Source organism: Peromyscus eremicus, chromosome 7 (genome assembly GCF_949786415.1).
Source record: "Peromyscus eremicus chromosome 7, PerEre_H2_v1, whole genome shotgun sequence".
NCBI classification, from domain to species: Eukaryota; Metazoa; Chordata; class Mammalia; order Rodentia; family Cricetidae; genus Peromyscus; species Peromyscus eremicus.
Window position 1 is genome coordinate 35,745,601 of NC_081422.1, and position 25,143 is coordinate 35,770,743.

Sequence of the window (25,143 nt, forward strand, 5' to 3'; positions counted from 1 at the left end):
TAGCCTCTATGTTTAATCTAGTGGCTTGTTCTATCCTCTGATCTTCAGGCAAAGTTTGTTAGGGTACGCAATATATCACCACAGACAAGCATATTGAGATCAACATAGGTCCTTAGGAGTTATTTACTCACTTGGAAATGAGATGTGGCCTGATTTCTTCAGCTTCTTGGTTTACCATGGTAGTTTGAGCCCAGTAACCCTTTAGTTTCTGAGAAAGAAAGCTTGGTTCTGATCGACTGCTCTTAGAGTCCCTGGACACCTGTAGGCCACAGTGCCTGTGAGACTGAGTACAGAGTTTTCCATCTAAAACATCCTGTGTTCAAATTGAATGCTTTCAGACTTGGAGTATGGGCCTGCAATGCTGTTGCCTTAGTTGGCCGTGAATGCAGGAGCTACAGCTGCATGTCTTTGCTACCTGCTCTGTGGTTGGAAAGACATAGTTTGGCTTCTTTGGCAAATGCCTCACAGGAGTGGTCAGTTCTCAATGACCCCTACATGGGTTACATGCTCTGTGAATTATCCATAGATAATTTTAAAATCCAATCTGGCTATACTATTACTTGATATGCTCTCATGAAGATACCCCTCAAGATCTTCCCTTAAGCAAGGCACAGTGTGCATGCCAACGTCAGCATGGGAGGAAATAGGCAGAGATAAGTTTACTGAGCTGTCATGGTGTAACAATTCATAAACCAGAAAGAATGACTTTGGAGTAATCCTGCTTGAAATTGCATCATTACTGCTCAAACAGCTCTCTGTGATCATGAAAACAAAAATTAAAAAAAAACAACAACCCTCTATATACCTACTCTATCCTCTTCTCAATGTCAGAATTTGCAAGGGTATAATTGCAGCAGTGAACCCTAAACCGAGTGGAAGTTTAGGAGTGAGAGAGAGAGAGTTGACACATAATTCTCCTGCCAACTTGAGATCCCCTGGGGCTTAATCTGTAAAACCTCTCTAGCTCTTTCCCAAGACAGTCATCAAGGAAGTCACATTGGAGCCATCTTGTCCTCCTCCTCCACTGAGTGAAACCCAACAGTGTAAAGCCAACGTGAAAATCGGTTGTGCCTTATCCCCTCCTGGGGGTGGAGAGGAAGTGCCTCTTAGGCCTGCTCCACCTTAAAAGTCAAACATGCACTTTCTGTGTGCAGCTCTGGCACGAAGCGGGGGGGGGGGGGGGGGGGGGCTGATCTGTGCAGGGAGTGGGGGGATGTAAGCCGATCTCTGATGAAACCGCTTGGCTCAGCAGTTTTTGAGCTTGTTGTAATTGGCCTAGCCTAAAAGAATTCTTCAAGCTGTACCTAGGCCAAGGAAAACGCAAAGGCTTCCCTGAAACAGAGGCACTCGGGGTGTATGGGAAGAAAGAGCTCATCTGAAAACTAGACAAATAGACAAGCAAAGTGGACAGGAAGTGGGGGGGGGTGGAGCAGAGAGGGTGCACATGGACCATTTTCTCTCTTGGCACATCAGTGGATCTGGTCACCTCAGGCAGGGTAGGTAGATCTATCAAAAGATCTTGGGTAGCCCGTTCCTACTTCCCTGAAGACTAAGCCATCTTCTTGTCTAGTCTGGCTTCCCACAGGCTTTGTAATGGCCCTTTCTCTGAACATGAGAGATTAGGGTTCTCTCTGCCAGTCTCAGGCTGAAAGCCAACTTCCTATGAACTCATGGCTGCTGATGCTCAGGGTGCCTCACAGGCCTTCCAATCTGGCACTTAGCTATTATTTCCTCTTCTTTTTCCAGGTCCTCTGTTACTATTGTGAGGGTAGGTCTCGTGGGTCCCATTGGGTTCCTAGTGTATACCTGGACCCTAGCTATCAGTACTCTAAGCAACAGCTGACTGGGCCACTGAGTACTGTGGGGCACTTTCCAGCAGGCTTTATTCCATTATTGCTGCATAGTTGAGCGCACAGGAGGTGTTCTGACTACACCTGATGGACTCCCGTTGTTGTGATGTATTAACAGTCCTTGACTACAGGAGGGTGCTCCTAGGTATGTTTCCCTAAGAAGTAAGGAAGTCAGAGAAATGAAGAAACTCAGTCATGAGATGGCTCGACCTTCCTTGCCTCTCTCTGCTCTGGTCTTTCTTTTTTCCTCCTTTGCCTGCAGTGTGAATCTGCATACCCACTTCCATCATTTCTTGATACCCCCATGTGACCTTGCGAAAGTCTTATCCATCAGGCGCCTCTCGTGGGATGTCACTTCCCGTCTTCATCCTCCTAACTGTCCCTTTCTCCCTGCTTCCTTCTTTTCTTCCACCTTCCAATTCAAGCTTTTTGTCTCCTTTCCTTGGCCAGAAATGAATTCTTTAATGTTCTCTCTCTCATCCCCCCCCTTTCATGAGCTTTGTACCTCTCCAAATCTCTTCAGCTCTTCTACAGTAAACATCATGCAAGGGACCCTAAAGCTCCCTGATATTCCTCTCTGTCAGTCTTCACCCTTCTTTGTTTACCTTGTTTCTGTTTCTCTCTCCCCCTTGTCTGCATTATAAAGCTTACCAATAATGCAAAAACGTGGCAGAGTGGGGGGGGGGGACCTAACAGTGTCACCAGTGCGGCCATTCAACCTTGAACTTTTCAAAACGCCAGTGTGGAACCATTCTGAGGGGACTGTTTGCTTCTCCCTTGTTTCCACGTCTTGCTGGCACATACTACATGCAAGTGGCTACTCTTTAGCCCCAGTAACCTGCTCTGTAACCAAATGGATCTCTGAGGCCGACTCCAGAGATATTACAGCCTGGTAATTGAGGAAGTCCTGGAAGGAGGTCAGGCCTGGGGTGGTGGTAGCTTGCTGTTGCAGTGGTTTCTTGACATCTCTTTAAAACCTAAGGTGCTCCTTCGGTGGTTTATTCAGAGAGCAGAATTATGCCTTTTCTTTGATATTTTCCCCCACACTGAAGGGCAGTTGCCTCATTTAAGAAGTCTTATAGCCTTGTGGAATTACCTGGGAGGGTAAATTACTCTGTGTTAGTGAAAGACAGGGAAAGAAATGAAGCACACTCTGGAGCTAGGTGGCTGTCAGATTCAACTATGAGATGCCTAGCAGGAGACAGAATGCTGTGGAGGTAGTTCATGTTTTTTGTTGTTGTTTTTGTTTGTTTTGTTTTTTAGCTTCTCCCGTAGGCCTCAGTTATTTATCAATGGTGGGGTCTAGTGTTGGGATTCAGCCCTTACCTATCAAAGGGTCCCTTGAAGCGGGGAGTGAGGAATTGAGAAGTGATAGATAGATAGAAATATAGGTATAGAAAAAGACAGAGATACAGGATAGCTTCAGGAGGGCTCTGGGTCAATACCCAGCAGCCACAAGTTTACTTCTAATGGGCTTTTTATACACTAGCAAGGGGAGAGGCAAAAGACCTCCCCCTTTCAAGATCAAAGCACAACGTATAACCCAGTGTAGACCCTTCAAAACACCTAGTAACCACGCCCCATGGCAAAGCATCTTGTGATTTGGCCTTGAAGTATAAGACACTTGGTAACCAGGCCTTTGCACCCTATTATGCAGCCTTGGAGAGCAACATAAACTCTGACTCTCAAACCTGGAAACAAACCACAAGCTGGAATCTTTGTGGACTTCCACATATCAAGTCATAGATTCTGAGTCAGACAGATCCTCAAATGTCATTTCATTCCAGTTGGCCTCAATGGTTGGGTCTTCTCTTGGACCAAAGGCATAGCCCTCCTAGCTTTTTCAAGATAAGAAGTGACTTCTAATTTCTATTGAATTGGAGGATTTTTTTTTAAATTTTTCTATTTCTTCTTGTTACATTTTGGTTTGGTTTTTGAGATGGGATCTCTTGCAATCCTGCTTCCTCTACCTTCAAGGGCAGGGATTATAGGCATGTACCACCATGCCCCTTAGAACATTGTTCTTTGAGTTGGTCAAAAGGCTTTCTGTTTGGACTTTCTTCTGGATGGCCCCATTCTATACCCTAAGGCTTGGCAGCGTAAATATAATCCGCTTTCCACTTGAGAGCCCCTTGGACATTTGAAAATGTTAATGATAGAGTAGTAGCCCCACTTTCAAATTTCCCATGGCCTGGTTTCACATCGTTTGGAGACGCTGGTTGCTGAATCCTCAGTTTACCCTACTTTTTCTGGTGGGGTCTAAAGCAGAAGTAGATGCTCTAAATAGCCCCAGAGGGAACAATGCCTGCCCTGCTTCCTCCTCTGTGGCCTCGGTCCTCTACCACTGACCTGCCATTCCTTGAATGCTCAATACACCTGACATGTACATCCTGAGCAATGTTTTTGGACTTGAATGCCAACTCTATAGCAGAGTGAGACCTAGTCTTAGCTGAAGACACATTTGCATGGAAGGTAATGCTCGTGTTTTTGCAGCTTTCTTACAGTTCTTTGACTTTTCTTCTTTTCTGGATGGAGAGCCTTATGCAGCATTGGCTGGTTTCCAACATGCTGTGTAGCTGAAGATGGGCTTGAACTCCTAATCTTCCTGCCTTCACCACCAGCATTCTCCAATTACAGGCCTGCATTACCATGCCCACCTTTCAATCTCTCTCTTTTTTTGTTTGATGTGCGTTTATAACAGAACTTAAGTATTGCCAGAATTGTTGAACACTTGCTCCACCCAAGGACCCAGGACAGGTCCAAGCAATAATGCTGGACTCTTTGCTCAATAACCATATCATTAACTGGCTTTTCTTCTTCTTCTTCTTCTTCTTCTTCTTCTTCTTCTTCTTCTTCTTCTTCTTCTTCTTCTTCTTCTTCATCGTCATCACCACCACCACCGTCTTAATGCCATAAGCTTCTCTTTCATGGGTTGTTGTTGCTATTTGGAACCTACTTCCTGTAGTGTTCATGTTGCCCATGAAGAAAGAGCCCACAAAGTAGCGTGGTTCTTAAAAAATATAACTGTACCGGCTTACACCAAGTTCAAGCTTCCCACATAATTCAGCACAGTGCTGCTCCTAATATCAGAGAGGTAGTGGAATTTAATAGAGATGGGTGAGAGTTGGCTTGTGATTTGGTTCGTTGAGTAAATAGGAAGTGTTTTATATTGATTTCTTGCCAAAGGCGCCCCCCCCCCCCAGGATAGCTAGAAGAGCCCATATAGCCATGTGACATGTGAAATGGGCTCGAAGCTTTCAGAGATTTCTATTTGATCACAGACTGGTCCATTAACCACTCCGACCTCAGTTTCTTTATCAGTGAAACAGGGCTCTTCTAATCTCCCAGTCAAGGCCCCCTAACTGGCCTGATGGTGAACTGATTGGATCACAAAACGTGTGGTTGCCTAGTCAACACCAAATCACTGTCATTGTCCTGCAAAGTCTCCTTATTCATTTAGGCTTTGCTAACAGTTACTGGTAAATAAAAAGCTTCCCACTTGGTCCTATTGGTTCCCTGCCCGATCTGACATAATGATAAATTGAACTCTTGCCTGCAGCATCAAGCTGGGTCTCTCTCTCTGCATTATGCTCAGCACACTGTCCTCACACTGGGGCGTGGGGAGAGCCCTGTTGCTGAGGGGAGCAAGCCTACTGCCCTGCCTTGAGGTTGAACTCAGCCTCTCTTCCCCTCGTCTCTAGAGGTGGAGCATGGTCTGGATGTCGGTGGGAGGAGGTCAGGAAACCCAGTCCTGATGTTCCCTCTCCTGCTGGTTTGTCTAGTAGCACTGGAAACATGACTTATTTGCCTCTTTGCAGCAGAGAATAATCAATTTCTTATTTCCTACCTGCCTGCTGGGTAGGTTAGAATGGATGAGGTTGCATCTCTGCAGAGAAAGAGGCTATTTGGATATGCAGTCTGTATTCATCACAGTGGGCAGCAGAAAGTATCCCAGGGTTCCCAGGATACCAAAAGGCCAAGAGAGCCCAGGAGACTGGACCAGCATGCTTTTCTCAGACTTTAGAGACGATGCCTGTCTCTCCAGAACAGCCGTGTGTGTGACGGACTGTGTGACTTCGTGATGCATTTTTTACCAGTCCAAACTAGACACACAGCAGCAGCAGCAGCAGCGAATGATTGCCAATCACCTCGTCCCCCGTACAGTATAAGCTCTGTAAGCTTAGTTACTACTGAGACCACTTCCACCTGTACTCAGGGACTTCCACGTCCAAAGAACTCTGGCTTTCCAGCGGATTTCCCTGGTGGATTTCAGAGGACCTCAGTCCTCCAGTTCACACCGAGGCTGTTACTCAACAGAACAACACGGGTGTGTGCTCTCCTCCCTCCTCAGCACTCCTCTCCTCCCACCCGAAGACACGATCCCAAACCCAGTACTGGCTTGCCGTGTTCAGCATCTCCCACTAGGGGGAGCCCCTGGAGGGCAGCTGGGGCTGAGCAATTTGGGAAGCGCTGAAGTTTTCTGGTCCTGTCCTGTACTGGTTTTCACTAGCCCAACTGTGAGATTTCTTTGTTGCAATGTTGGGGTCTGAGATAACACGGCTGGAGGCTGCAGGCGAGAAACATAGCTGAGACCATCTTTTGTGTGTGTGTTGTTATTTACTAGCGCTGTGAAACCAAGGAAGTGAAATAACAAAGAGCCTGAAGACAGCGCAGCCCCAGCTGGTAGGCCCTGGAGAGGGGCTGGAGTCCTCAGACCGACAGAAGGAAGACACATCTGAGGGGCGACCAGGAGGTGTCTGTGGCTGCGGAACACAGGTGAGAGACAGAGGGAGGACGACCAGGGGGCTTATGGGTAAAGAGACACAGAGCCCCTGAGCTGGGAAAATGGATAGACTAAAATGAAGAGGGGTCAGCAGAGATTAAGGGGGAAAGCAGTACAGAGGGGCACTGACTGAGAACATCAAGAAAGGGAGGAGGGTGAGAGGTGGGGTTGCTCAAAGGGGGGGGGGAAGAAAGAAAAAAAGGTTGCTGTCGGAAAGAGAGAGGGCTTGAGAACAGATAGCAGTCTGAAGTTGCTTCCAACTCGGCTGCTTAAGAAACTTGACGTGAAAAGGGTGGGTGGGAGACTGACATGGGATGTCCAGTTGCGAAAGGAAGTTCAGAGTGAGCAGATGTGCCTCACAGTCGATCTAACCTTTCTGGTTGTGTGTCATATAGCCACACCTACTCCCACTTTGACCTAAACTAGAAGGAATTCTGGTCTGCCGGCGTTTCCAGGTTCTTTCCACTGTGAACCAATGCTTCCCACTTTCCCTTTCTTCCCTTGGATCTTCCAGCGGCGCTCTAGGAAGTGGACCAGCAATCAGAAATTCTGTCTTCTAGTCTAGAACTTGCCACTTACTGTCGGGATTAGCCTAAGCTAGGAAACCCCGGAGTTTCCCTTTCCTTTGTCTGAAAAGGGAGATAATAATATATTACTGACGAGTGTTCCAGATTGTTCCGAGGACTAAATAAGCAAGAGGATGTGAAGAAATGCTCTTAATAGATTATAATTGCTAGCTAAATAAAAGTTGGCATTAATAATAATTAATCAGTTAATAGAGCCTTGCTGCTCTCAGCAGGGAATTTGCTGAGTCCTGGAGAGGATGGTATACATGCAAATCTGCACTCATATCTTATTCTACTATTTGTGGACAATTTATACATGTAACTCCCCAGACTTTTAGAACTAATCTCTTTGATAAATGAGACACTTCATATTCACTCCTTTTTTTTTTGACAGAAACAAATATTCCTTTTCCAGCCTCAGCTCTATTTTCTATTTCTCATGCAGATAAGTGATTGATGGCTTCTACATGGTGCCTGGGGGCGTGAGTTTTCTGTGTCCTGGACACAGGAGTCAGTGTCATGTCTTGGGCATATGGTTGGACTATTTTGAAGAAGCAAATGACAGGCTGTGATAATAATAATCCCGTCACTCTCTCCCCTTTCTAGAATGTTCTTTCCAGGTCACTTGTGATTTTTTTTTTTCACCGAAATGCGATGTGTCAGACATAAAGTTGGGTCTGTGGCCTGGGTCAGGCTGGTGGTGGTCACCTTTGAGAACTTCAACGGGCTCTGACACCTGTAGCCGAATTCTCTCCCCTCTCTCTCAGCTTTGAGCGACAGTGTGGCATATGGGGAAGGCAGTGTAGACCATTTGTAAAGTGTTTGATAGCTCTCTTTCATCAGCCACCTAGAGTTTTCACAGATCTTCCTCCTTGCATCTCAATGTACGTCTGAAGTGCGCCGTTGACCTGCAGCCATGGCACTTTGTGACTTGGCTAGCACTGTGCAGTCATCATGACTCCAATGTGCCATTCCTAGTGATTGCCCCACACCTCAAGATTAGTTTAAACTTTCGTTCCAGCTGCCGACAAAAGGAAGCTTTCTCCTCTCCTCTTCATCTCCACCAATCAAATGATGCAGTGAATATTTACAAAGATGCTAAGTTTAAGTCACATCCCTACTCACCTGCAAGAAGTGAATATCCTATCCAAATGCACACTATGTAGAAGACTGTATTTTTCTAAAATCACCAAGCACAGACACATGCACACACATTTGCATATGCACATACATGTATATATATGTATATCTATGTGTGTGTGCATACGCATACACTCCTTCCCCTTGAAAACGTATTCATTCTGCATTTAATGACAACTATAAATATTCACATAGTACACTCGAAGTGCAGATTTCATGAAGAATAAGAATATGTATCTCTCCCTCGGCATTCCAGCTGTTCTAGAACACAGAAGTGACCACAATTCACATGGCTTAAAAAAAAAAAATCATGGATCAATTTCTGCTCTGTCCGTAGTGATAATATCGACATGCTGCCTCTTCTAGACAAACTGTCAGTAGTTTCAGATATTTTTAATTGAGTTTTTTTTAAGAATACATTTGCAAAGTCAATTATTTTGAATCTCATCTGAGGCAATTAAAAAACATCCTGACATTTAAGGTGATATTTTTTCCCCAAGTAAAATAATTATAAATAATACTAATTATGAACAAATCATTTAGTTACTCTCAGTCTGGTTCAACCTTTAGGTTAATAAACCAATCCATTAAAATTCATCTTGCTCAAAGGACCAATTTCTTTAAAAAATGTAGTGACCTTTTACCACAAGTGTGATTGATATTTTCTTTAACAATATCAGAGCTGTCTTTCCCAGAGATGAGTGTGGTCCAGAGGAAGGTATAGAAAATTGGGATTGCTTTATGCCTCTTCTGGTGGTGGTGAGGCTACTGGGCAGGGTTGCAACCCTAATTTCAAATGGTACCTTAAGGAGACATCTGGAGGTCTCACAAAACTCACCAGTTTCATTCTCTATGCCCGAAAACAAGTTTAGATATTTCTCTCTACCTCTGGTGTTTTGTTTTTACCAAACATGTAGTACAGAGATTTGCATGTATGGTATGGTCCACGGGCCAAATCTGGTCAAACATAGTTTTTGCAAAGTTTTACTGGAATAAAATTCCATCTGTGGACATGTTGTCTATAACTACATTTTTTTTTTACTAGAAAGGCACCTTTGAGAAGTTATGACAGAGTAAATATATATCCTGCAAAACTGAAAATACTTATTACTGGGTCTCTAAAGATGCTTGCAAAGCCCAAGGTATGAGGAGTGAGGGAAAAATAGGTGGTATTTTTGAATTTGTAGCTACAATGCCATCTAGACCGCACTTTAGAATTCACTAAGTCTGCCTGGTTCTATTGTAGCAGGTGTTACGTGTCTTTCTTCGCTGTGGAAGAAATGACAGATCTCTCTGTGGTGGTGCAGTCACTAAGTGGCACAGATAGGGGCTGGCAGCCACTAGAGAGACAGGGAAAGAGTCTACTGGGTCTTCCCCTAGATGCTGTAACTGCCAAATGACACTGGACAGAGAGAATTCTTGACACTCTGTTCCCACCATATCTGTCCTTGGCTTGGGTGAACCTTGGTTTATCTTCTCTGTGCCCATTCTCAGGACCAGTGCTGAGTGAGAAAGCAGAATGGAGAGAAAGCATCGTGCTTTGTAGTCAAACAAAGCGAGGCTTTATTGCATCAATTCTCACTTCTCCATCTGCCCAGAGATGGGCATGGTAGCTCAGATACCCTGCAACAGAAAATAACAACAAAGTCTTTGTTTGCAGAATATACTATCTTTTAAAAAGTTTGCTCTTTAAAACAGAAGATCCACTTTTAATTACACTTCTTTTTTCTTAATTCAAGTTAATATCAAAATTATATCTCTCCCCCCTGAGCTTATGACATCTGCTAGCAAAGTAGGTCACAAGGAGGCGGATCTTGGGAGGAAGGAAGCCTGGGATGATAAAACAAGACAATAGTTGTTTTCAGAGACCAGAGTTCTTCTCAATCTTACATTTTCATGAAAGGAGGCAAAGGATGAAAGGAGAAAGTTGAGAATAAGAAACATCTACATTGAGCCTTCCTCGATGATTTCTGAGGGAATAAATTCAATTTTCCATTCAACCAGATTTTATATTGACTTCATTTTATCTCACACTGCTAGTTGAAAGATTATTGCACTGACCAAGATTCTAACTTCTTCAAACAATGATTTACTGGAGAGCCAAACACATTAGAGAGCATGTGTTTATAGTACACTTTCAAAACCTCAGACGGGAGCATAGACAGCCTTCGGCATCCCCCATGAAGTTATTTTTCCTTGTGGGGCAAGCACAGCAGACAGTGTAGAGGAAGTACTATTTGGTGAGGTTTGAAAAAGCATAGATCCAGAAGTTGGAGGAGAAAGCAGTGTAAGAGGGAGTGAAGTCACAAGCGAAGGGGAAGCTTTGTATATACTCAGAAAAACTGTCCATGGTAGGTGTGAATGGAAGTTAGTGGAGTCGAAGGAAGAGAAGGTAAGTGAAGTAATTCTAGAAGACCTTGGAAAGTAGGTTAAAAAGTTAGGTCTTGGGGCTGGGGTGATGGCTTAGAAGTTAGGAGCTCTTTCTGCTATTACAAAGGACCTGGGTTCAATTCCTAGTACCTGCATAGTGGCCCAGAACCATCTCTAACTCCAGAGGATCCAGTGCCCTCTTCTTGTCTCTTTGCATACCAGGCATGCGCATGGAACACACACATACTTGTAGGCAAACATTTATACGTATAAAAATTTTCAGAATGAAGAAGTTAGATATTACCCTGGAAGGGTGGTTCAGGTGATAGAATTCTTGCTATGCAAGCACGAGCAACAGCTGAGTTAGTTCAATCTTCAGCACCCCTGTAGAAAAATTCTGAGTACAACAGTACATGTCTGCAATCCCAGTACCAGGAAGGTGGAGACAAGAGGATCCTTGAGGCTCATTGGCCAGCTAGTCTAGCTGAATTGGTGAGCTCCAGGTTCAGTGAGGGACTCTGTCAAAAGACATGAGTAGAGAACAATTGTGAATGGCACCCAGTGTTGGCCTCCGGTCTCCACACAAATGTATACATGAGTGCACATGCATGCATGAAATTAATTTTTTTTTCTGTAGATCGGAAGTTCTCAACCCATTCACAGGGGTTCCCTAAGACCATCCTACATGTCAGATATTGACATTATGGTTCACACCAGTAGCAAAATTACAGCTATGAAGTATCAATGAAAATAATGTTATGGTTGGGGATCAGTACAACATGAAGAACTATATTAAAAGGTCGCAGAATTAGGAAGGTTGAGAACCACTGCTGGAGATGGTAGGGCCCATTGACTGTGTGCAGAAGAATGATTTGACCTTTGTTTTGGAAAAGAACATCACAATATTCAGTCAGAACCTGGAGGCAGACCTCCGGATAGAGACAAGCTGAGAAAGAGAGGCCATCACCTCGTGTTCTCAAAGCAAGACTCATCACTTACAACCCAGACTGTTGTAGGTTATGGCACTAGCTGAGGGCTTTCTGAGGGCATTTATTTAATGGCATGCCAGTGGCATTTACTCACAAAACCAAGAAGCCATTGGGGCCAGAAATAGGGGTTTTGGTTACTTCCCCAGACAGGATGCAGTTTGGGTGATTATACACATGATTCATTGAGGTCGGGAAACAAATCCTGCACAAACACACGCCCCTCCCCTCCAAGCACAGTGACTCATGACTTCTTCAGTTTGGTCTACAGAAGGCTCTGAAGCCTGGGCAGAATTTGAGATATGATGTTCAGTCATAAATCTGTAGCATTTGTAATTACAAGAGAAACATTTCTCCCCATTGCTCAGGCAATAGGCATTTATTGAATGCTTACTATTTTAACACAAAGGATGTGAAGGTATGAAACATAGTTCCTGCCATAAAGTACTCCTCAGTTTGGATGGTAAAATGAATGTAATAATGACAGCAGAGAGAGTGCCCCACAAGGATTCTGGAGAACTCCAAGCTATACTAAAGTGTCAGAGGAAAGATTTACAACAGCTATAGAAGGAATATGAAGTTGCCTCTTAAAAAGTATCATTCTTTGTTTGATAGTTCAGCAAGTCAATATCAAGCTCTTTCTATGGCCTGGGCATGGTTCTCGGCATGAGGCTTCATACTTCAGTAGAACCTCCATTCTAACCAGAAGACTCAATAAGTATAGTTAAGAACCAACCAAGCAGCCTCCTCTCAGGGGCTTTCCATTCTCACACAGGGACATTTCAGAGAACAGGACTAGTCCCTCATTCCAAGAAAGAAGAAGGTGTGCCAAGAAACTAACCCCTTGGGAATGAGGGGAAAGAAGCCTCAGGCTTGGGGTACCCAATATGACAAGAGGGCTTCTTTTAACTTTTGGACACTTACTCATTTATGGGGCATGTGCATATGCCATGGCATGCCTGTGGAGGTTAGAGGACAACTTGAGGAGTTAGTTCTCACTCTCCACTATGTGGGTTCTGGGAACTGAACACAGATTGTCAGGTTTGGCAGCAAGTGTCTTTCCCTGCTGAGCCAGCTCACTGGCCAACGAAGCTTATTAATATGCCTGACATATTTTGGGCAAATTTCCATGCCTTTCTTTGACTTGAGTGCATGACAGACCTAAGATGGATATCATTTGTGTACATATACATGAATGCACATATGTGTGTGTCCATATGTATGTGTGTGTGGCATGGGGGAATCAAACTCTAGCTGTACACCTCCTAGGTAAGCTGTGCACTACATCTATAGCCCTTGGTTTGATTTCTGTGTTCCTGTGTGTTTCAGACAAGACCTTATTGCATGTATCAGGCTAGCCTGGAACTCATGATTCTCCTTTCTTTACCTGGTGAGTACAGGCATGCCCTGTCAGTCTGGCTAAAATGGAAATTGTTTTTATCTGAAGATGCGTAGCTCTGAGCCCCCAAACATCACGACTCTGCAGTTTCCGTCAGGCAGCTGGAGTCAGCAATCAGGACTTGGTGTACTCATTGATAATTTTTCTGTGACTGCTCTGTACTCACTTCATATCTTGAAGATTAAAAAAGGGAAACTATGACACAGACACACTTTGCTTAAATAGTATTCAGGTCAAATTCTGTAACAGGCAACTCTGGCTTGGAGGTCGAGTTTGATTCTCATTTTATCAGGCTATCTAAAATAACCGGGTCATGAGGTGGTTATTGGCAGGGTCCTCACTGGGATGGGATTTGACCTACATAGGAAGAGAACCAGGACAGGAATAGTTAGTTCTTCAGCTCATCACAGACTTTGCAAAATCCAGTTTGAACAACTGCAGAATCACAAAGCTGGGAGACACTGCATGTGACCTAAGGTGATCCTGATACCTGCCTCTGGGCAGATATATGCCTGTCTGGAAAGTTAATAAAAATTCCAGAACTCATTATTTTAGCAAATGTTTTAAAACATATCTATTCTGAATACTATAAATCCCTCTGGGGTAGTGATGCTGTCTAGCCTTGGGCAAAACAGCTTTGTACCTCCTCTCGCTGGTAGGACTCAGAACCTATAGCATATTCCTTTCGGATACTTAGTGAGAGAAAAATAATGATCTTTGGAGTGTATTTTATATTTTCAAAAAATAGCCAAAGTGTCATATCCAATTGGCCTAGCTAATGAGGCCACTTTTATTTATTAAAAATAAATTTAAATGTAGCTATAAAATTGTGAGCGGATGTTTTCATTTGCATCATGGCTGGTTTAAAAGAGCCTTACCAGAAATTATAAAAATAATAAGTTCACATCCTTCCAGATGGCTAACTTGAGGTACGTGAATGCTGGGAAACTGTGCTATTTCTTACTTCACTTGGGAAGTTGCTTAAGGCTGAGAAGAATGCCTCGTTTGTCTCCAAAAAGCCCACTCCAGAGCAGGTGCATGCTGGGACCAAGTTGTTGAGCAAATTAAAAAACAATGAAGTCATTACTTTGTGGTCATGCCATGAATTTTTTTTTTTTTTCTATTTTGATTTTTTTTTCACCAAATATAAACCCCATGATCACCTTGAGACTAACTAGCTGGCAGGAAGTAGGGAAACAGGTTCAGGAGATAGAGCAATTGTGTGGGGGAGAGTTTGAATCTGGGGAAATTGTTGGGAGCAGGATGAGAGGCAATGGGATAGACATGCCAGCCTGTGTCTCCGTGTTTAAATGAAGAGATGGAGTCCAATGATAAGTGTCTTGTGTAGCTAGAGTTTTCCTGCCTGGCCCACGGTCAGGGCAAATCTCTCTCACCCGCCAGTCCCACAGCCGCTCAGACCCGACCAAGTAAACACAGAGACTTATATTGGTTACAAACTGTATGGCCGTGGCAGGCTTCATGCTAACTGTTCTTACAGCTTAAATTAATCTATTTCTATAAATCTATACCTTGCCACATGGCTCGTGGCTTACCAGGATCTTCACATGAGGCTTGTCATGGTGGCGGCTGGCAGTGTCTCTCTCACCCAGCTTCCTGTTCTCTCAATTCTCCTCTCTGTTAGTCCCGCCTATACTTCCTGCCTGGCCACTGGCCAATCAGTGATTTATTTATTGACCAATCAGCAACACATTTGATACACAGACCATCCCACAGCAGTCTTGCTTAGGATTTCTATTGCTATGATAAACACCATGACCAAAGGCAACTTGAGGAAGAAACAGTCCTGTTTCATCTCATCTTGCAGCTTGAAGACCGTCAGTGAAGGAAAGCAAGGCAGGAATTCAAGGCAGAACCTGGCAGAAGAAATTGAAGCGGAGACCATGGAGGAGTGCACTTTACTAGCTTACACCTTATGGCTTGCTCAGCCTGCTTTCTTGTAGCACTCAGGACCACCAGCCCTGGGTGAGGGGGGACCTTCCACAGTGGGCTGGGCCCTCCCATACCAAAGATCAGTTTAAAAAAAAAAAAAAAAAACGTGTCACCCCAGGCCATTCTCATGAGGGGATTTTCTCAGTTAAGGTTCCCTTTTCCCAAATGACTCTAGCTTGTTTCAAGTTAATACAAACTAAACAGTACAACGAGGAAGGACCCATTTGAGGGATACAATCCCTAGCAACTCTTTGGGACTATTTCTGGGTATATGTGGTAGGAGATGCTATTTTTAAGGTCTTGCTGTTGTTGGCTAGGATCTTGTGTTTGTAGGTACATCGGATTAAAAATTCAAACTCCCAAAAGATATAGGGTGCACCAGGCTCCAGATATTAGCTGAATGAAAGACTGTGACCCTTCCCTCCACCTCATCCATGATCTCTCTATCCAGCCCCCAACACCCACCTACTCCCCCCTGCCCCAACCCTGCCACCAACTCTGCCCTCTGGTCTACTTCCTTTAGGAGGGTAAATAATTTCTTGAAACCTCTGCAAAGTCTGGTGCCCCGGGAAAAGCAGGGAATGTGACGGGCAAAGCTATTAGAGCCAGCAGGCTGGGTGGGAGAGGGTTGGTTCTTCCAGAGAAAGTCAGTGTACTGTACAGCATACAATGCAGCTCTGCTGGAGCCTGCCTTCCCTCTTTCCTGCCCACGTACTCCTCTCAGCTCTGTGAACACTATCTGCCGACTTTCCGCTCTTCTTTCAAGACTTTGTTCAGTTCTGCTCTCTGAGGCCTCACTGTGGGGACAGCCGTCTCTTCTTATCTCTGCTTCCAAAGTACCCTGAACCCACTGGTGTGTGGGAAGTGTACCGTGTCATGGTCTCTTTACATGTTGTTCTTCCCCCACAAGACTTGGAACTCCTTAAAGCTGCTGGCTGCCTTGCTCTGTTTCGTGTACTATGTATACTTTTCTCAATTGTTAGCCTCCGGAGTTGCAAGAGAAATAGTCTAAGGTTCCTGTTCTCAAGCTGACTGAGGTCAAGTAGGGAAAGGCAGGACAATAGATGCTTAGAGTGTATGCAGGAGGATGAGCACTGGGTGTCATAGGAACACAACACGCAGCTGAGCATTCTTCTTCTCGATCAATGGTGTTAAAGGCTGGAGAGTTTCCAGGGGTGGAAGGGAACTGCCCTTGATCTAAGCTGAGTGCTGATGGCACATGGAGCCTAGAGAGGGGACATTTGCTGGGGTAAGAATAGCAGATTAGAAGGCTATGGAATACGCAAGGCCGGAGCTCTATGTTCAAATAGGAAAAATAAAACAGAAATCCATAAAATAATTTTAATAAGTTTCCAATAAGGTATGAATTTTATAGCACAACATACTAAGTATTAGAAGATTAGAAAAATGTTAGGCTAGTTATGAACTTACACTGGAAATCTCTCAAGGAAGGCGGGCTTTGACTTACTTAATGACAAGCTAAATTGGAAGTCTGAATCTGGGTTTTGATCTCACTCTTCCAGGTGTTACATTGGTGACAATTTTTCCCTCCCTACACCTCTACACCATGATGTGAAGACACTAAGATACGTCTCTCATAGTTATATTGAGGATGAAAAGAGAGTCAATATTTATGTTAATTTGACTTACTGGCCAAAATCTTGGCTAATGTCGTTGCTAAATGCACAACATATCAGTGAGTTAACTATGTGTTTTATGCATATTTGAGTCTGAGGACAGGGTAGACTGACTCTGATGCCTGTGTGATGCATTAGGAATTTTTCAAGTGGTCTGGGTGTTGAGTATAAGGTGCTCTTCCTTTGAAAAAAGTGCGTTATAGGCAGAAGTTTCACCCACAGACTTCCTCTCTCCATAAAACTCTAACAGATGCATCATTCCCTTGGGCATCTGTTTCCTCTTCTGTAGTCCATGATAAATGTCATTTGTGGCATTATATAGTCATTCCTACAGGTGATCTTACAGAGAAGTATGATTCCATTATATTAGGTGAGTCTTAGATGTGGGAGAGCTGAAAGAGCTCTATCCAACAGATCCTGAATGACCCGCTAAGGAATTGAGGCTCTTTTCAGTGTGTGTCAAAGGCTGTTGATGGAACTCATTAAGTGTAACTGACATTTGGGTTCAGGAACAGGGTACAAACAACCTTTCCCTACGTGTGCTTTTTTAGTTCTGGAGAGGCCTTATGAGAAGAGTGCCTGTCTTGCCCCTCATTACCCTCTGACACCAGCATGACGCAGGAGAAGGACACCACTGTTTTTCACTGCCAGGAAGGCGGCACTGAAAAGCACGCCCTGGGATACTGGGGAATGTTCTCTTGTTCCTAGTCACTGACTACTCTGGAGGATCTTGAGTAGAGGCCCAGATCTCCTAGTCAAAGGCATAGCCAGTTGGTAGTCCTCATCATCTATATACTGTCCCATCCTTCTAGTTCTAATGCTACTAAGAACTGTCTTTCTAGACCATATAAAGGTGGAGAGCATGCTTCCTTTCCTGCAATCAAGGTCAGTGAGGTTTTTGGTGTAAGTTCCACTAAATCAGAAGATAGTCTATAATCAGACAAGTTTGAGAAATGCTCAGCATGTCCCCATTGTAGACAAGACATGCAGAAGCACAGCTAAGGATGCAAAATGAAATATTTACAGACTTCACTTCCCCCAAATTATTAGTGAATCATGTTAATTCATTCACAAATAACTTTAGAACTTTTATTTCAGAGTACTAGGGAACAGTTTGAAATCCTCCTACTTCCTAGCTAGTAGGAAAATACTGTTAATTTATTGTCATTTTTAGTTAGTTCTCTGAGATTTCCCAATGTATTTTAATCATATTCATTCCCTTCCCCTGACCCTGAGATCCACCTCTGCCCCTATCCACCCAACTCTGTTCTTTAAAATTTTTTTTCTAAACCCATTAAGAATAATTTGTATCGCCCATTGGATGTGAGACCTTCCAGTAGCGTGCATTCAACCCACCAGGGGCCATACCCTTAAAGAAAACTTACTCTCCTCTCAATGACTATCAGCTGCCAATTTCTCCTTAACTAGGGGTGGGAAGTTATGCCCAGTTGCCCTCCCTGGGCTGGGATTTTGCATGTCTTGAGCTTGTACCAGTTCTGTTCATGTTGTCTCAACTGCTGAGCATCAGCATACCTGTCCTGCTGTGTCCAGAAAACAGTTTTTCTGTAGTGGATCCACCACCACTGGCTCTTACAGTCTTTTTGTGCTTTCTTCCACAATGATCCCCAAGCTTTGGGAGCAGCATGAACAATATGGGTGTCTTGCTTAGATCTCAGTATTCCATAGTCTCTTACTTTCTGTATGTTGACCAGTTGTGGGTCTCTATATGTTGCTAAAAGAAGCTTTTCCAATGAAAGTTTATATATATATATATATATATATATATATATATATATATATATATATATATATATTGATGAATATAACAATGAGTTACTAGGAATCAATTTAATGTTATGTTCATTTAGCAGAGTAAAGAGTAGATTCTACTAGATAGCACAGTCTAGCAAATAAAAAGCCCAAATGCCAGGACTAGGTTCCTCTTTGGAGTTGTTGGCCAGTGAGGCCCCATAGACCTCCCCAAACATTATAGGCTATTGAAAACACCGTTCTTATAGAAGTTTTGGCAAATGAATATTCTCACTGAAGGCTGAGCCCAGTGTTTAGGTGAAACAGAAGTAGCACATGGTTTAGATGCAAACCGTCAATAAGACATGTTTACCCTCTCAGGGGTTCTTTACAACAACCCTGTCTTTATTAAATTGGAGGTTTGCCTGTGAGCAGGTCAGAAGTAGATGAACAAAACTGACTCCATTTGTCCAGCAAAGCTCTGTTGCCAAAATTAAACTTGAAAAAATTTTTTCTTTCCTATTCAACTGGATAAATCACGTGGAAAATCCATAGAAAATGTTGAAATTGAGACTTCCTCTCCTGCCCATCTGCCCTTTTGTATTTCCTTATGAAAAGGGAGGGTGGGTTTGACTTATAAATTTTCTAGTTTGTATTTGATGGGACCCTTTGGAACCTTCTAGACAGGGGAGAGTCATCGCTAGTAGCTTTTACTGTAATCTCAGAAAAATTCTTTCCTCTCCTTCAGCCCTTCACTGCTTTGACCACGAGCCATGTCTGTAATAGAGCCTTTCCACTAAGCACGAAGGTTATGCGTTCTTTCCACGGCTCTTCAGAGTATTATTTTTTCTTCCCGCAAAATAGCTAGGGAGATATCAGGAAACAGAGTCAGCTCTAGTCACCATAGCGTCATTTCACCTCTTCCTCAAGGAGCGTCACACGACCAGCTCTCTTCTTCTCTAATCCCACCTGTTTTCTAGAATCTCTTTAGAATGCATCCAACTCCCAGTATACTGTGGCGCCTGTTGTGTTGTGAGACTCTGAAAGCAAGCAATGTGCAGAATACACATTGATTTATTTGGGTAGGTTTGGGAAGGATCGACAGGAAGTCAGTGTGAGGAGATGGACTCATCTGAGTTTCATATCCGTGACCAGAATATGAACACTGGGACCCTGCCTCACCTGAGTTCAGACTTCAGATCAGACATGTCAGTAATCTTGATGTTCTTGCATAGATCGCTTACTTTCTCTTTTTTGTGTGCATAATGGAGATAATAGTGTTTTAACCTTTTCAAAGACTAAATGAGGAATCAGAAAGTTGCTATCTGGCATTCAACAGCTGGAGGTTCGAATCCCAATGTGCGTCTTAATACATCATTTTGAGAATATTCATTCACCACTCGGAGCCTCTTTCTCCTTAACTGTGGTTAGGTCCACAAAGGGACTTATCTCATGGAGTTATTTAGATTCAATGAAATAATATGTGGAAAACTTAAAGTGGAAACTAATTCTGGAAAGCTCCCAATTAATGTAAACTGTTGCTTTGGAAGGGCAACCAGCATATTTGATGGCAGTGGGCCCAGATTAACTGATGTTCTTCTCCTGCTGACTTCCATCTTTAGCACTGTAGTAAGGCAGATGCAAAGGGGTTTCACGAGGAGCACCCATTCAATGACTGCATTCCATTCTCTTACATGGCACCAAGGCCTTTGGGAGGAGAGGCTTCTTGGGAAGATAACAAATTCTCTGGATTTAAAAAAGCTTGTGTGTTCTAAGTGTGGGTTGGAGACTTTTTTTTTTTTAATTGAACACAGCAGCCATTTTGTGTCATGTTGATTTCCTCAGGATATGAATCAGAGAGAAAGAAGTGAAATCTTGTCGCAGGAAGAAAGGGAACGATTGGCAGATTTTTTTTTTTTTTCTGGTAAGGCAATTTACACACTTGTCCTTTTTGTAGTGAGTCACAGTCTATGATACATTTCACAGTAATGTCTAGGAGTTTCCAAATCTGGAGTTAGACACTCCAGCCAGATAGGGGAAAGGGAAGGAGAATCATTACAACCACCTAGCTGCCATTCAGAGCTCTAGAAGGGAGCTTAATGAAAATGAGTCTCCCACCACCCTGCTTTTAGTCATAGCTTTAAACTCATTAAGAGGGAGAATTAGCTAATCATGTTCAAAATTACAGTTTTTCAATAGCCAGTTTTAACATTCCAGAAAAAAAAAACAGCCAGAATCTCTCCATCAATCTTTATTTATTTTTTCAGCCATGACTTATTGTTGGCATCCATTTTCCTTTTTATTGATATTGTATCGACTGACCTTTTTGTCTTATACTGACACTGTAAAATTTAAAAAAATTATAAAGTCCTGGTTTTTTTCCTAATAAAAAATATCAACTAATTAAAAAAATTCTTTTATTCCTAGTTTGTCCAGACTACAGGGTATCAGGGGCTGCTATCCCAAAGTTGTTTGCTAGCTATTCTACTAACAGAATGAAATACAGTAACACTTTGCTGTCTTCACTGGGGTTAGGACTTAGTGTCATTCACGGCACATTACAACTACTTAAAACGTTAGCTGACTGAGTAAATATAGCCTCTTATCTCTATAGCATTTAATATTCTTTGGTGAGCCTTTACTTCCTCAAAAACACTATCTGGGAGGGTCTGATAGTTCCCTCCTCCCCATCCCCACCAGTGCCTGTACGTGTCTGAGTGGAGACCTGCCTTTCTCAGAAGTTGTCAGTCACAGGATTTTATTGACTTAATGTGAACTTCCACAAAGCTGAGCTACTAATGGTTTCAAAACATTGACTTCTAAACTCGACCTCATACTCAAATAATGAAGAAGACAGTAGATACCACCTCTAGCATGTCTTTCTGTTGAGAATCTATCTGAATGTCTGTGGGTGTGTGTGGGTGTGCACAAAATACAATTTGTCCAAAGTTTGCTTTCATTCTTTACTGACTTTTAACTCAAATTTCAGTTGCCTTTCGACAAACTTAGCAGTTACACATTACATGTATATATATATATGAATATAAAATATGAATATGACATGAGATAATGCTTTTATACATATATATGTATATATATACATATATATACATATATACATATATATATATATATATATATATATATATATATATATTACAGCATAGTGCTGGGGATTGAACTTTGAACTCAGGGCCTCACACATGCTAGGAAAGCCCTCCACTGCCAACACAGTCCCTAACTTTTAAACTCTTGATCACCAAGATGCCCTTGATCATGTGACTGAGGACACTGGGCACCTTGTAATGAAATCTTTGCTTCTCTGATAGTTTTTTTATTGCAGAAATCAATAATGTTTTCCTCCCCTTTCATTGCTTCTTTGGAGTTCAAGATTAGCCAAAGATAGACATTACTGATCAAGGAGACAGGGTCTCAGTCATTAAGCTCCTTCAAGGCAAGGGCTCTGTTAGGTGTTTATAAACTTCCATCCCAACATCCAGGAGCCGGCCACGAGCAGATATTTAATACACATTTATTATGTAGAACAGACATCTACAAAAACAATCAAAGGACTCTGAGTCAGAGCTGGGACTTTGTCCACAACAATTGAATCTTCGCTAGGTTGACTGATCTTTGTCATCTGTAAGATGAGGTCTTTGGCTTCCTTTTAAAGGACTAAGGGGAATCTGAGAGTCCCAGAAGCAAGGCTTTCGAGAATACTTATTGTAGACTGAATAAATCTCTGCTCCTTAAATAAATAACTCTCCAACTGATGGGGTTCCTGTGAATAATCAAAGCAAAGAGGCTCTTGGTGACTCACTTGTGGGTCAGTATTTTTAATTAGTAAGTGGTTTTTTGACAAATTCCTACAACCCTCAATTTCTAGGGTTGATCCCCTTACTTCACATTCCAGCGTGGTCATATTCACTGGTGCAATGAAATTGTCAACTTGAAGGTATGTTGAGAAATGGTTTCTTAAAATTCAGATTCATAAATCTTAACAGGAAGAGCCTGGAGCCAAGCAACTCAGAAGTGTTGTGAAATCAGTTAAATTAGGCTTCTGGAATATGTGAGCTGTCTACCACTCTCATTAATCTGAGGTAGAACACCCAGACAGAGCATTCACAAAGGTTAGTGCATGAGAGAAGTTCATTGAGTCACTGGTGGGTGCTGGATGACATAGCAAAGTTATTGCTCTTAGTCTGTGAAAGAAGTCTGCACCTTAATGTGGCCTGACAAAGAAAGTCATCACAGATGTATAAAGGAGCCATTCATGTGTCCATAGTTTACGATCAGACATCAGAATCACCTGGAAGATAGTACAGGCATTTGAGTGCTAATCCTAAAGTCACTGATTACTTACAAGTCAGGTCGGATATTAAGAAATTGCCCCTAGAACAAGATCACCATTGCTGGTGAGATAGCTCAGTGGATGGAAGCACTTGTTGAGTATAAGACTGATGACCTGAGTTGGGTGAGACCCACAGCAGAAGGAAAGAATCAACTTCTGAAAGTTGTCTTCTTAATCTCCGTATGCATATCCATGACCATGTACCCCAACATGAGTGTGTGCGTGCACACACGTATGTATGCATACACGCACACACATATGAACTAATAATAATAAATACAATTTCAATAAAAGAACAAGCTTCCAGGTGATGGTAACTAAACCATGAATAGGCTCACACATTGAGAGCATAGTTCTTCTTGATTTTCCTTGAGATGTCAATGCTAGGGCCTGCTTACCATACAAACATGAGGACCTGAGTTCAGATCCCCAGCACCCGTGTGAACATCTCTGCATGAGAGAGGAGGATTCCTATGATTTCCAGAGCTCAATGGCCATACACCCTAACAGAATCAGTGACATTCAGGCTTAGGAAATGACCCTGCCTCAGAAAAATAAGGTAGAGAACCGTTGAAGAAGACACTCAACATTGAATTCCGTCTTCTACCTGGATGTACACACATGTACATTCACAACTGCACACGTATATGTTCACATCCACATAAACAAATACATACATACATACATACGACACACACTCACACACATACACACACCCACGTGCACGCACACACACACACACACACACACGCATGCACACATGCATACATGCAGTGATAGTAAGAGCAAATGTCCCATCAACTGTGCCTTTTTTCTGAGGTGACTTTATTTTGTTCTAAATAAAGCTCTCATCTCATTAGTGTGGTCTGCTCCAAACTCAATTTTTTTATTTGCCTGTCTTTTTTTTTTTTTAATGCTGTTTTGTGAGACAGAATCTCAGTCTGAACACAAACTGGCCTAGAACTCACTACATAGTTTGGGATGACCTCAGACTCATGGTCAATCCCCCTGCCTCACCTTGAAATTGCTGGGATTACAGGAGGCAGCCACCATATCTTGTCCAAACTCATCCTTGAATCAATTGAAAATCTGTCACAAGAATCTTTCTTTCTTTTTTTTTTTAAATTTTCATGTTGTGGTGGTGGTTTCTCTTTATACAATATATACTTATTATGATTTCCCCTCCCTCTCCTTCTAGATCCTTCTCATCCGCTCATCTCCACACCTTCTTTCTCTTTAGGAAACAAACAGGGAAGTTTAAAAAAGAAAACCAAAGAAAAGGTATAGGAAGACATACACACATACATAAAAACATACAACCAGAAACCATAACATATGAACAAAAGGCCAAAAAGATTTAAAAAAAATGCCCAGACAAAGCATTATGAGACAAAAAATAAAGCAAAACAAAATAAAACAAAAAAACCCCAAGAACCAAACCAAACCAAACCAAACAAAAATAAAACTTCAAAAAATATCATTGAGTTTGAGTTGGCTGTCTGCTGCTGAGCATGGTGCCTGCTCTTAAGTGTGGTTTGTATGCCCAGTGAGATGCTATTGGAAAAAATGAATTGTTCCTTTGTGAGTTGTCAATTGGAGGTAGCTTCTGGGCTAGGGATGGGCGATCATGTCCATTTCCCCTTCTCAGCACTGGGACCCCAGCTTAGACTTGTGCAGGCCCTGTGCATGCAACCAGAGTCTCTTGAGAGTTAATGTGTGCATCAGTCCTCTTGTGTCTGGAAAGCATTTCTTCCTTGGTGTCTTCCAGCACCACTGACTCTTACAATCTTTCCTCTTCCTGTTTCACAAATGTCCTTAAGCCATGAAGAGAGGGGTTTGATGGGAATATCCCATTTAGGGATGTTACAAAGTCTCTCAACTGCTGTATATGACCAGTTGTGGGCCTCTGTATTTGTTTCCATCAACTGTAGGAGGAAGCTTCTCTGATGATAACTGAGCAAGATATTGCTCTATAGATACAATAGAATGTTGTTAAGAGTCATTATATTCCTACTTTTTTTAGCATTTGATTTTTTCTTAGTTCCATGTCCTATCTAGTCCTAGCTTCCTGGTCACCCAAGAAGTGAAGTGGAGTGGACCTTAGATAATGGTTTGTTACTCCCACAAGTTCTGTGCCTTTATTGCTCCAGAGTATCATGTAGGCAGGCCACCATTATAGATAAAGGTCTTAGAGTTGAGTTGGTATTTATTTTTCTCCCTTAGTAGTACCTTCTAGTAGCATGGGCATAGTCAGTGGGTATAAAGGCTCTAATTAGGCACCAGCTCGATTTTACATGTTCAGTGAGATATGGAAGTGTTGACTTTAGCAATAGGGCCTCATCATTAGTTTGTAGAGAAACCT